The sequence below is a fragment of the Saccostrea echinata genome, unplaced genomic scaffold (genome assembly GCF_033153115.1).
Source record: "Saccostrea echinata isolate AGI-Se365-2 ecotype Australia unplaced genomic scaffold, CSIRO_AGI_Sech_v1 ptg000029l, whole genome shotgun sequence".
Taxonomy (NCBI): Eukaryota; Metazoa; Mollusca; class Bivalvia; order Ostreida; family Ostreidae; genus Saccostrea; species Saccostrea echinata.
Window position 1 is genome coordinate 24600787 of NW_026889778.1, and position 13839 is coordinate 24614625.

General features: G+C 34.1%; 1 pseudogene; it reads right to left on the reverse strand.

The window, feature by feature from the left end:
• Positions 1-982: 982 nt before the first annotated feature.
• On the reverse strand, positions 983-12286 carry LOC133195136 (cell surface hyaluronidase-like; annotated as a pseudogene).
• Positions 12287-13839: the final 1553 nt, after the last annotated feature.

The following is a 13839-nucleotide window of genomic DNA, read 5'->3' on the forward strand; positions in this document are numbered from 1 at the left end:
TTTTAGAGTTCCGTGTTTGCTCTGCTCCCATTTTGAAATGTTTAATGGACTTTTGAGCTTGAATAGTGTTCCTTGTCTCCATATATTTCATTAGTCTAGTAATCAACAAGAACTCAAAATGTAATTCTATTTATTTGCAAGTACTGTCTCCTGTTTCACCATCACCAGATTAAATAACACCACACTGCTTGAGCAGATAAAATTAATTAAATATATATATATATATATATATACATATATATATATATATATATATATATATATATATATATATATATATATATATATATATATATATATATATATATATATATATATATATATATCAAGAAAGGCAACATAGGTTAAAACGTTAGCGCTTTCATTATCATCTTCAGACGTTTTACAAATACATAATAACGTTTTCGTGTCTGTTATATCTAACAAAACTATTAATACTTTAAAAATCATTATCTATAATTGAATCTGACAGCTAGCTATACAATGCTTGCAGTATGTTCACGCCTCTGAAACCAAATCAAACATACAAGTGTTTCTATTACTTATTGGAGAACATGGGAAGGTTATACTCTGTGTGAAAGTTTTTTTCAGAAATCAAATTAAATCAGACTGTTAAGACTGGGTTTAAATTTTTGAATGAAATTTTTTTTTCTTTTTCTCTTCTTTCAATTATATTGTCTCTAAAAATATTATAAAAGGGAAATATTTTAGATTGTCCGTGTCCGCATATATCTATATTTTCGCTGAGTTTAATCTTGCGGTACTCGGGGACTTGAATGTGTTGTTTATTCACCCGGATTCTGGCTCTCAAAGTAGTAACCGTTTCACCGATGTAGAATTGGTTACATCCTCCGCAAGTAATAACATATATTAAATTTTTGGACTCACATGTCATGTCCGAATTAATAAAAAAAAATATTTTCCTCTGAAATTAAATGACGTTCTTTGTCTTGAAAAAGGACATGTGCCACATCGCGGGTTCTTACACCTTGTAACGGATTTCGTAGATTTCCGTATTTTGGAAGGACAGAGCATTCTCCTGAGGTTTTCTGGCTGCCTTTTGCTGTTTATAAATTTAAAATTTGATAAAACACTAGACATTTTTTCATCTCTTTTGAGGATATCATTGAGATTTTGAACGATAGGAGTAATATTTTGGTTGTAAGGGTTGTAAGTTGTGACTAGTGGTAATATTTTAATTTCCTCCACATCCTTAGCAGTTTGGATAATTAATTCTTGCCTCTCTAGTTCCTTTGATGTCTTGATGCCGTCGTTAATTAAGTTTAAAGGATAATGTTGGTATATTTTCAATTCCTCCAGACGTTGATTTTTGGTTTCTTCCTCACTGATTATTGTGCATATTCTTCCAGCTAGGTTGTACGGTATTGCTCTTTTAATGTGTCGTGGGTGAGAAGAACCAAAATGCAAATACTGATGTCAGTATTTTTTTAAAATATATCTGTAGAAATTTTGTTGTTTTCCTTACTGATTAACACATCTATAAATTATATATATATATATATATATATATATATATATATATATATATATATATATATATATATATATATATATATATATATATATATATATATATATATATATATATATATATTAAAATAAAATCCAAGATAAACAAACAAGTTCACATTTATATATATATACCCTAAAGCAGTGCTTTAAGACGGCTGACCGATAAAATCGTGTACAAGTTCTTTGGAGAGAAAATTAACTCAACAATTTCGAAAATTTTCAGATAAGAATAGATATATGCTAAAAATCCATACAAAATATGTGATTTTAAATTTTGTGTTGTACCCGCCTTATAATAACGTCAAGGTGTCAAAACCAACGTCCCATTTCATCCTTACTAAAACAAAACAAGATGTGGCGAAGGTTAAATTTTCTCAAATGTAACTTTAACACCAAAGTCAAGGTGAAAAGTAATAATAACCAAGGTTTGAGTTATATGTAAAGTAAAACTTCATGGTCAAGGTCAGAAGGTCCAAAGGTATTTATATCCATGGAAAGGCCTAGTCACAGTGAATACACTCGTGATGTATGAAAGCCCTATCACCAACTCTTCAAAAGATATGACCAAGGTTAAAGTTTGGTTAATTATTGCAAAAGTGGTTCAATCTCGATGGTCAAGAGGTCAAATATGTTGGTACCAAGAAAGGTCTTTTCACAAGGAGTGCACATGTTTAATACAAATCCGTAAATCCAACTACTAATCAAAAGTAATGAACAATGTTAATGCTTTTGCAGACAAACAAACAAACAGACGAACGGACAGAGCAAAAAATATGTACCCCGAATCTCCGGGGCATAATAAATTGGATAAACCCTACTTAAATTTGGGAAATTTACTGATGCACAAACTCGAATTCCCCTTTTATATTCCTACATAAAAAGCAAAGGAACCAATCTTAAGCAACAACGGACCAAGTCTTCTGAGATTTTAAATGCCCTCGTTATGGAAGATTTGGGGTTATATAGCTTTTTCCCTCCGTCCGTCTGCCTGTCTGTTTGTTCGCAGAACTCTAACGTTGCCCATTGCTTTTGATTGGTTGGGGCTATGGCTTTCATATTTCAAATGTGTATTCCTTGTGACAATGTCTTTCTTCGGTGCCAACATATTTGACCTCACGAACTTGACCTTGGTTTTGAACCACTTCTGCAAAAATTTACTTAACTTTAACCTTGGCCGTAACTTTTTAACAGTTGGAGCTAGGATTTTCATTCGTCACAAATGTTTTCATTGTGACTAGACCTTTCCATGGAAATAACTCTTTTTGACCTTGACCTTTGAGTTTTATCCACTTTTTAAAAACTTAAACCTTTATTTGATAGTAAATATGATAATGTTTACCCCAATCTTTTCTAATTCATACATTTATTTTGAAAAAAAAAAAATGGCGTATTCTCAGATTTTGTGATCGTGCTCCGTAGCCTATACCCTGTTCACATTCAAATACTAGTAAAAAAAATCTATTTTATCTATATCTTATTTTTAAAAAAGTACTTAAATATGACAAATAGACATTATTTTTTTGAAATTTTCAACTTAGTGGGTGCATCATTTGTTTTTTTTTTTTTTTTTTTAAATAAATTTATGTCAACAATTTTAGCGGACAGTCCTCGCACAGTCCCTGAAACGTTCTACTTTCCCACCTGAACGGTGAGCGAACGCTAAACGAACGGTGAACGAACGCTGAGCGAACGCAGAGCGAACGGTGAGTGAACGATATGTGAACGCTGAACGCAACTTGGTGAACGATGTGTGAACGGTGAACGGTGAGCGAACGCAGAACGCGAACGGAGCGCAAACGCGAACGCAAAGTGAACGGTGAACGAACGGTGAACGCAAGATGAACGATATATTCGGAATGCCTCTGATCTTTTCCTTGCATTGAAACTATTTTATTGTTTTATAATGTCAGGTGCCAAAAAAAAAAAAAATCAATCAATCAATAATAAATAAGTAAACCAATAAATGAATGAATAAATGAGTCAATAAAATAAATTCTCCAAAATTGTCCTGAGAAAGACGATGCATGCACATTAAGTTTTTAATCACACGATTTTTATCGCATTAAAACATTGCAATTGTTGCCGAACGCTGAAGTATAAGAGATATTTTTTTTTTAGTTCGAAAATAAAAATGTTTATTCTTATTTGATAACAAATCAGAGAAAACTTCTGACTTATAGAATGAATTAAAGTGGTTGTAACATCCATTCATATATCTCCGTGTTAAAGCGATTTCGTGTAAAGTAATGAAAAAAAAAAAATAATAACAGGTCATTGGACGTTTTGCATCTATACGCTCGTATTTTAAATTTTTAATACAATAATATATTATGTGTCATTTCTATTTTTCAAAATGATTTATTCAGGCCCGTAGGAAGCAAATTCGTTTTTTTTTTTTTTTTGGGGGGGGGGGGGGGCACAGCCATACATTTTCAGTTGATAGTTGAGGGGGCACTACCAAAAATTTCCTGACAAGCAAAAAAAAAAAAAAAAAAAAAAAAAAAAAAAAAAAAAAAAGGTCATCAGACTTTTTATTGTGGGGGGCACAAGCATATAGTCTATGTTTACTATAATAATCTATATATCGGCAAATTATTGGGGAGGGGGCACGGCCCCCCTTGCCCCCCCCCCCCCGGTTCCAACGGCCATGTTTATTGAGCAGACTTCTACATTTATCTGTAGATGGCCGTGATTATACTCGGACAAGATAATACAAAGATACATATTCATATCATTTGTTATAAATTCAATTTTCAGAACTTGATATTCAAGTAATATGCTGTTATTGTTTTTATTAAAAAGACAAATGAGAGAGAGAGAGAGAGAGAGAGAGAGAGAGAGAGAGAGAGAGAGAGAGAGAAAGACAGAGAGATTCCGTTTTAGCCCCCCCCCCATTTCAGGCTTCACTAAATGTTTGTACCTATATCAAACAAAAACTCTGAATTTTTTTTTTAAAATATATCAGACAGTGAAAGTAACTTTTTTTTTTATCAACAAATCATATCCATTTGTTTGACAGTCATACTCGTTTTTATTTTCCTGCTTCAAGTTCACACGAAGTCCACGTGCTTGTACTGTCAATCAAAATCATTCGACACTGTGCAGGTGTGAAAGTTTCGTCACATCGAAGACGAAGTGCGAGTATTTCCTACAAGTTATAACATTTATTTTTATCATTTCTAGATTTGATTCCAACATTTGAATAATAATTGAATAAAATACATTGGGCATTAACACTTTAAATTTGAAACATACTCTCTGCCAATTCCAAATACCACCGCCGACACGTGTACATTTGAACTACTATTGTTTTGTGACTTTTTTTGATGCATGTTTGTTTTGAAACTGAATTTTTGTTCTAAAAAAGACCTTAACTTTTTTAAAAAATGTTAATTAAAATATTCTGGAAATACAATACCACAGGGGCTTGCTCCCGGCGTGTAATAATTATTTATTAAAAAATATCATATACGGTAATACTAAAACATCACGTTTTCGTATTACCGTATATGATTTTTTTTTTAATAAATAATTATTACACGCCGGGAGCAAGCCCCTGTGCAATACTGAATAAGTAACCGATTTAGGGGGAAAAGGGGGGAGGGGTATTAATCATATCGAATGGCAAACATATAAAGTTACGGTGAAGAAAGATTTTTTTCTCTATAACTATAGACTTTACATATTATAGTAGAGAAAATTCTGTAGTGCATTACATTTAAAATAAATATTTCCTTTAACCACACTATCAATTTAATTCGCTCCAAAGATAATAAATTAACACGATATCCGCAGTACTATGTATAACTCTCAGAACTAGTTCTATCATATTTTCTGTAGTAATTGAAAAAAAAGTGTTAGAAATAAATATTTTCGTAATTTTGCTGATTAATTATTTGACTTGGATAATTATATCTCCATTAACAATTTGTCGTCTTTAACAAAACAACAAAATGTTGCAGTGTTTGAAGTATTTGCACATTGCCCTTAGTTTAATTTAATATTTCAGCATCGCTCTACATAGGTACAGAATGTGCTTATAACAACATTTATTTTCCAGAGTAATTTAATAAATAGCCTAACAGCTAAGTTAGAATAATAAAAATATATATCGTTGATATTTTTCCCCATGAAATAATGATTCTTCAAACACGATATGTTAGTTATTAAATTAAAAAAACCTGTAACTCCTAACCTACAAAAAGATAAGTCCTTTCACATCGGAGTTCCGAATGACAATGAAAACTGAACGATAGGTGAACGCTGAACGCAAGGTGAACGCAAAGTGAACGGAACGAAGAGCGAACGCTGAACGCTTTGTGAACGGTGAACGCGAGCGCACGGTGAACGGTGAACGCAAAACTGTGAACGGAGAGCGAACGGTGAACGCACGGTGAACGAACGGTGAACGCACGCTGAACGAACGGTGAACGAACGGTGAGCGAACGGAAAAATGGGAAAGTAGAACGTTTCAGGGACTGTATCACAATGTGATTTTAATCAAATATCAGAAATCAACCATCTTAAATGAAATTTGTTTTTTTTTATTATTTTCGTTCTCACTTTAAACTTTAGCCGTTATCGTTATTGGTCGTTTAACCCACTCGGAGCTCCTCGTGTTGCTTGTGTCTTGCACACTTACCTCGGACGTGAACTGAGTTCTACATTTCCAATCCGAAATTCCTCCAAATATTATTCCTTTGAAATCTGAGTTACTTTGTGGCACGCTCAACAAATACTTCAAATATTTGCCTTCAAATACTAGTAACAGAAGGTTTTTATCAAAGCCAATATACAAAGAAGAATTAGACAAGATAGGGTCTTTTTGGTGAACTTCATGCAGTGCAAATGACGAAATGAGTTAAAAGGCATTTCGGCGGAGAAATACATAAATTTGAATCATATTCCTTCACCAATCACATCTGAGGTCTGTATGGAGCGTATACGTAGCGTGGCAAACCGAGGATTGCCGATAGAGTTTATTCACGAGTTCTTTTCAAGTTTGGAAACATATTATTTGGATAGGAGACCGTCTACATTTGAAAATGTGAAACTAAAAACATACCTTGATATCCCCCCAGTATCGTACTATTAGCAGCCGGAGCCCCTCGGATTTTTATATTACGGCTAAGTAAAGCAACTTCACCTCGCATATCGACGCCATTAACCATTTGTCCAAAGTGAGCGAACAATGCCTCAACTGTAATTTAATGCAAAATATATACAGATCACATTGTGTTCAATTGGAAAAAAAAATTCTTCTAACCAGCAGAGTTAAATATAAATTTCTGTCAAAGTTCAGGCTTCCTACGTACGATTGACCCTTGCCTCATTCGATCCACAGTCATTACATTGTTTAATTGTGGTCACCTCCGCTTGTTTTGGGTAATAATCGGTGGACAGGAGGATTACCCTATCGCCTTAAACGAGATTGCTAAAACATGTTTGCTATTACAGAACGCCTCTTACAAATATTCCTATTTAGTTTAGTGCCTAAAAAGCTAATTCACTTCCTAAAATGGTCAATGTTGTAACAAATTTTATATTTCTTTTAATCTCATCATTGTTGGATGATGCATTTCATTTCACTTCCCTTAAATGGCCCTTGGTGTAACACAGCATTACTTTTAATCGTATTATTGTTGGATGTTGCATTTCATCCAATTAATGCCTACCATCTGTCCAGGAAGTGACGTTACTAGTCATTGATAATTTTGGATCAGCAATGTCAGCTTGAGCGCTCCTTCCTCGGGCGTAGCAAGCACCACGACGTATAGTGTGAACCCAGCTCCTTACAGTGAACTTGATGTTATTTTCGTAATGTTATAGCTCGGCGGCACGCTCTAGTTTTACTTTATCGTCTTTCAAATGTAACTCTTGAGCTGTAGAGCTGTCGCCTAAAACAAACCAAGGTATTTGTGAAAAATTACTAAGGACAGAAGCTGACTTCTTTAATCTAAACACCCATGTGATGTTTGAGCCACTTTAAAGAATGGGTGAATTCAGAATTAAATAAAAAAGACTGAAAACATCATCGCCTGGTTCACAATTTTGTTTACTGTGGAATCATTTTAATTCGTGGGAGGCAATGTTCGTGGGCAAGCAAAATTTTACATATTCGTTGGGACGTTATTTCGTGGGTCACTCGTTTATACGATAGATTCAATGAATCAATATGTTTACAAAATAAACGTTCGTGGGGATGTTAATTCGTGGGTAAGGGTGACCCACGAAATCCACCAACATTGGTCCCCCACGAACAATGATGATTCCACAGTATTAAGGGACCTGTGAGATCGATAGATCACTGTTCTTCGTATCTTTTATTCAACGGGCTCAAATCATTTTCAAGTATATAAACGTGCATATATTTAATACCAGTAAAGCCCTTTCTTGAGGTCGATCCATAGATATTCTTCCTGCAAAAGCATATCGACCGAGCACGAAGTGCAAGGTACCAGTTATTGTTTTATTTTTCCCCGTCTCTTACTGTCTTTAGTGTCCGTAAAAGGGTTGCTGCAGAAATCCAAACCAAAGCCACGACACTTGTGACTAATTGATATAGGAATGCCAGGTTACTGTTTTTGGATTTACCTACAGAGAGCAAAGCTTTTTTTTTTTTTTTTTTTTTTTTTTTTTTTGAAAAAAAAACAAAAAAAAAAAAAAAAACAAAAAACTAAATCTGCATTAGATACTGAAATATATGGAGATAACGAACAGTATTAAAGCTCAAAAGTCCACTAAACAATACAAAATAGGAGCAGAGCAAACACGGACCTCCAAAACATCAGAGGTGGGATCAGGTGCCATAGAGGAGAGAGCATCCCCTGCCGACCGGTCACACCCGCCGTGTGCTCCTTGTCATGATCGGGAGATAACGGAAATATCCTTCGACAATTCAGTGTGTAAATAATGGCCTAACAATTAGTATGAAAAACGTCAGTCAGCATTTGACTCAATGATAAATTGTATTTGCTGACAAGGTCATTGTATCGACCATAGAACTTACGAAATGATGCATTTAAACGATACCTTTCTTCATGACGAATGACCAAGCGTCGTGTAGACGTAGATCACGTTCATCGCTATTGCCCGTCACTTTTCCGAATGAGAAGTTTTCTCAGTTTTCGTAAAACATGGCGCAATTGATATTTCTGTGCAGGAGATGTCGTATTAAAGCCAATCCAACAATTTTACCGTCGGGTACATCTATAAATGGAAATAAAAATTGCATAAACAAAAGTGTTCCTCTAAAGGACGCATCATAAGTCCTAAGGTTTTAATAAAGTTCTGACGTTTATAGTTCTGCCAAGAAAATTCAAAGGGTTCACACATTCAAAAATTAAAATAAAAACTCTCAGAAAGGAAATATAACATGACGTTTTCATAAAATACAAATGAAAAGCTGAAGGGACATTGACCATTCCAGATAAATTTCACTAAAAATAAATAAATAAATAAATTTCCCATCGCTGATCTTAATTAAAAACAATAGCATAAATTCCAAGGGGAACAACATGAGCTTTTTCAGAAGCGTTGTTTTTTTTTTTCTTTTTCTTTCAGATATGAACTTTATTTCAAACCAAGCGCGTTGGTTTGAAGAAAAATACCGCTGAGCAATTCTTCAAACTGTTTGGCATCCTGGTCAGCCTCGCACTGATTCCCTGCCCTAGTGACAGTGTATCGACCAGCTGCATACGCAGGATTCGCTTCCTCCAGCTCTCCAGCTGTTGTGTTCCAAACATACATAACAATTCCTTGAAAGTGGGCTTTTCTGACACCATCATCGTTCTAACATGAAATGCCAGTCTGCTGTCCCATTCCGATGACCGAACGCGCCTCTTATTTACACAGTTCGAGTAATGGAAATTAAACGTAGAAGATTTTATAGGGAATGGACATTTGAGCTAGATTTATACTCGTAATCTGTATTTCATTGTTCAAATAAAAGATTACAGAAATCAATTCCTTTTGCAGTTAAAACAAAAAATTAAAAAAAAGAATTACAGGACTGCATATAAACAATGACAACTCAGAGATAAAATCATTTCATGTTTTAAAGATCTTTATTCTTAAGTATATATCAGATATCTCTCCGTCCTTCGCTTTCCTGACTGTCTGGGTCAGTTTACTCCACGGCAGTTTGTCATTTCCGTGAAGATGGAGAACTCCGCCCTATCTACGCTAATGAATTTCTCTCCAAAAACAGATATTGAAACATCACCTTTATCACCTGAAAAAAAATGTTGATGATAAAATGTTTACTTTATTAAAAAAAGAAAAAAAAACATTGACGAAGATCCGACGATACAGGCAAAAGTATATGTTTAAAAAGTTATTATCGGCCGCTCTATTTGTGGTTGTGTTAGAATATGCACATGGGGAAATGAGTCGTTATTTATCCATTGTTCGATGGAATAATTTCTTACGAATAACTTTAATAAAAACCTTCAATAAAAGTGTTAAATTTGCTTAATAACAATTCTAAATGGTTATATTTATGTTTCAATTTGTTTTTTTAATTTCTCTTCAGACATTTATTAACTTATAAATTTATAGAAAGTTGTTACATTAACTGCTCCCAACATGGGAGCGTGTAGGATATAACCATAGAACGTAATGTTTCCGGATGTCAATTACAGTGAAAAAATGGTTAATAAATATTGAAGAAAAAACATATAAGCAGATGCACTACAGACATAACATTTTTTCTGCACTCCTTATTTATTGTGATGCATGCCTATTTTAACAAAAAATGTCGGCATTATAACATGACTAAGATTCAGGGATCGAATCATCACGTGAAAAGTTTGCATTTCTTTTTTGTCAGAAATCATGGAGACATTCAACTTGTAATAGATAATGATATCATCCTATCCTATACCGCCGATTTCAATATCCATGAATTAATTTATTTTTGCTTAATAGAACTTGTACAATTCACCGAACATTAAAGTATTTTAAAATGCACAGAAAAGTAAAGTAAGTGTACAGTTTTCATAGGCCTCGGAAGCAAATTAAAAGTGGGGGTGGGGAGGGGGGTGGGGTGAAATATATGGAGATAACGAACAGTATTCAAGCTCAAACGTCCATTAAACAATACAAATTTTGGAGCAGAGCAAAACACGGACTTCTAAAACATTAGAGATGGGTTCAGGTGCCATAGAAGAGTGAGCATCCCCTGCCGACCGGTCACACCCGCCGTGTGCTCCTTGTCATGATCGGAAAATAACGGAAAAATCCGTCGACAATTCAGTGTGTAAATAATGACCTTACAATTAGTATGAAAAACGTCAGTCAGCATTTGACTTAATGATGGATTGTATTTGCTGACAAGAGCATTGTATCGACCATAGAACTTACGAAATGATGACTTTAAACGAGACTACTGGAGGCAAATTGAAAGGGGGGGGGGGGGTAAACCGACAAAAAATGTAAGCATCAATTTTTAATGCCTATATTATGTCCATCTTGCAAAAAAGTGTTGGGGGAGGGGTTAAGCCCCCCTCCCCCCCCCCCCCGGTTCCGACGCCTATGATTTTGAAGAAAAATGTATAATTATAATATACTTTCTGTAATTTCAATGATAATATATTTTTTATACAAATATTTTTTTAGGACTCTTTCATAAGGAAATAAACATGTTTGTGGCCGATTTGGTGTTTTGCATCAATTTCACTTGTTGATATATTAAGCTATGGTGCAAAACGTTTTATGTCTGTTTGTTTTATTGCATATTCTCCAGTAGCTGTATCACACGTATTTGGCGGACCATTTTTTTATTATCAAACCATGCAGTAAAATATTAGTGAACTATTTAAATTCAGCAATAATAAGCAATTACATTTCTGATAACATTCGCTATAATGAACTTACCATATAAGGTAATGTCTATGATGCTTTTGAGCTTACAAGTTTCAGAGCCGAGATAAAGCGCCCCGTGGACCATGCAGGATATAGCGAGTCTTGACCGTGAGGTCAATGTCCTTAAACACGAGTGTAGCGTCCTTGCTGACCGAGACGCTTCTGACGTCAATTGACGTATCCAGAAGGTAGACCCCGTCATCTTATGTTACGTCTGTTGTAGCTTCTGGTAGTTTCTGAAGAAAGAAACACGAATGCCTCGTAAGAACATCGCTTTCATTTTATTCATTAAAGTTATAAAATGAGCCGAAAGTATGTAATTCTTTTCAGATATCTTTATCATACACCGAAGATATGACAAACTCAACTGTACTGTAAAGCAAGAAAAGACAGCAAAATAATATAGTGCCCCATTGTTTTCAATACATATCTAGTGTTGTTAATGTCAAAGACGTAAACAACATGTATATTTTAACGTATTTTTTTTTTTAAAATGAATTTAAGTGCTGGCGGGTATAATTACCTGGATTAGTATAGTTTAAGCTTTATAGACTTGGTGAAAAATTTGCAGTCCAGGACATCCGAGGTGTTTCGAATATTATTATTTATAAAATCTCTTTTTTAACAATATGATCGTAGTAATACATAAAATGTCTTTATAGATGAAGAATTTCAAAACAATATTTGCTTAGCGCGTTATCCATTGTCAGCTAGATGAAAACTAAAAAGAAAATGATAGACTACTCACCCGAGAACTGCAACTATTCTCAGAAAACCAAACGTTGTACTTAACTTCAGGCTGGTCATGTGGGCAATTCGTAGACCTTAGCTGCGCAGCTACAGCAATTGCGCAGAAACCGAGAAGTATACACAATTTTCTGATAGCCATAACTTGGTGATCAGCCGTTTCAGAGATTTCTGCCTTCTGACCCCTACGTGAATCTAGGAAAGGTCTGAAAGTAAATTTGCGCAACTTTTATACTTCCTTAAAGTTGTTGACCCGTGAATGAGCGCCATTAATGGAGTGCTATCAGAACTATACCACAAAACATCCTGTATCATTGTTTTAGTAATCACGTGACGAAAGAAAAGTTCACACAAGGTTCAGAAATCAAGCATGCCCTTATTACTTAAAGCAGATTGCATCAAGCATATTTCATTTTGGAAAAAATATATCTTTTTTTAAGTTTGTCTCGATAATATATTTCGTTGTGTAGCCAAAAAAAATTAATTTCAAGTCCGAGTGGAAATCAGAATTTTCAGACATTAACTTATACACGTACGTATGTTACATACTACTGTAAGATTTGAAAATGGAGAGATTAACATTCTCTCTCTCTCTCTCTCTCTCTCTCTCTCATTAACTTAATCTCATATATACAAATTGATTGCTCTTTTCTGTCTTTCATTTGGAATTAATCATGTTCTTATATATATCTTTGCCTAGGGCAGCTTGCTGTACTTGAGCTTGAATTGTTTAGATTACTTTTCCTGATAGATTTTGGCAGACGTCGTCACCTTTACTTACTGGGATAACAATCACAATGCATAAGAGATAGGACAACCATATTGATGATCAAGACAAACTTGATAAAAAATATTTTTACGAAAATGAAGTATGCTTGATGCAATTTTTGTTTTAAGTAATAAGGACAAAATACAAAACCTTTCGCAGTCCAGCTTTAATATAAAAACAAGGGCCTTCCTATTGGTATGAATCAGATCAGCAAAAATACGACCCAGTGATTGGTTATATTTGATAACAAGGTCATTATAACGACAATAGAATATACAAAATGCCGATTTTCGAACGAGGTTGTGGAAATCCATGAAACATCAACTTATCTCTAAGTAGCCCGACTCAGTTTAATAATTGATCGTTCTCAGAGCATGCTATTAAATATCAAATACTTTAGGAGAGGAAAACCGTATTCCAGAGATAGCCGAATGAACAAATTACTAAAGAAAGTTGACGATGGTAAAATTGAAGTGAATATCTGAGATATAATTTTGAGGTATATGTATTTAAATGAAATACTTAAAATAAATCAGTGGGAAATGTTACAGTTATATAATAAACGAGTTACTTCACTTATAATGAATAACATTATCACTCTTTGGTTGAACAAATGCACTCTCAAGCTCGTGCAATTGTACAACCAACTCTTGCCAATATTCACCAGCATAAATTCAACAACCTGACTTTATATATAACGTTGACATCCTATCTTGATTTTGAATTTCTCAACTTCGATACAGGTTTTGTCTTTTCAAAATATAAAATGTCATTGATGAGTTCTTCTTTATTTCTATAGCTTAGCTTTATTTTATTTAATATATCAATAAAAAACAGTGTAAAGTGATAAATGATTAAATAATATAATGCCCTTTTTTGCTGTATTGCCTATTGATATACTAGTAACATGTATGCTGATTTTGATA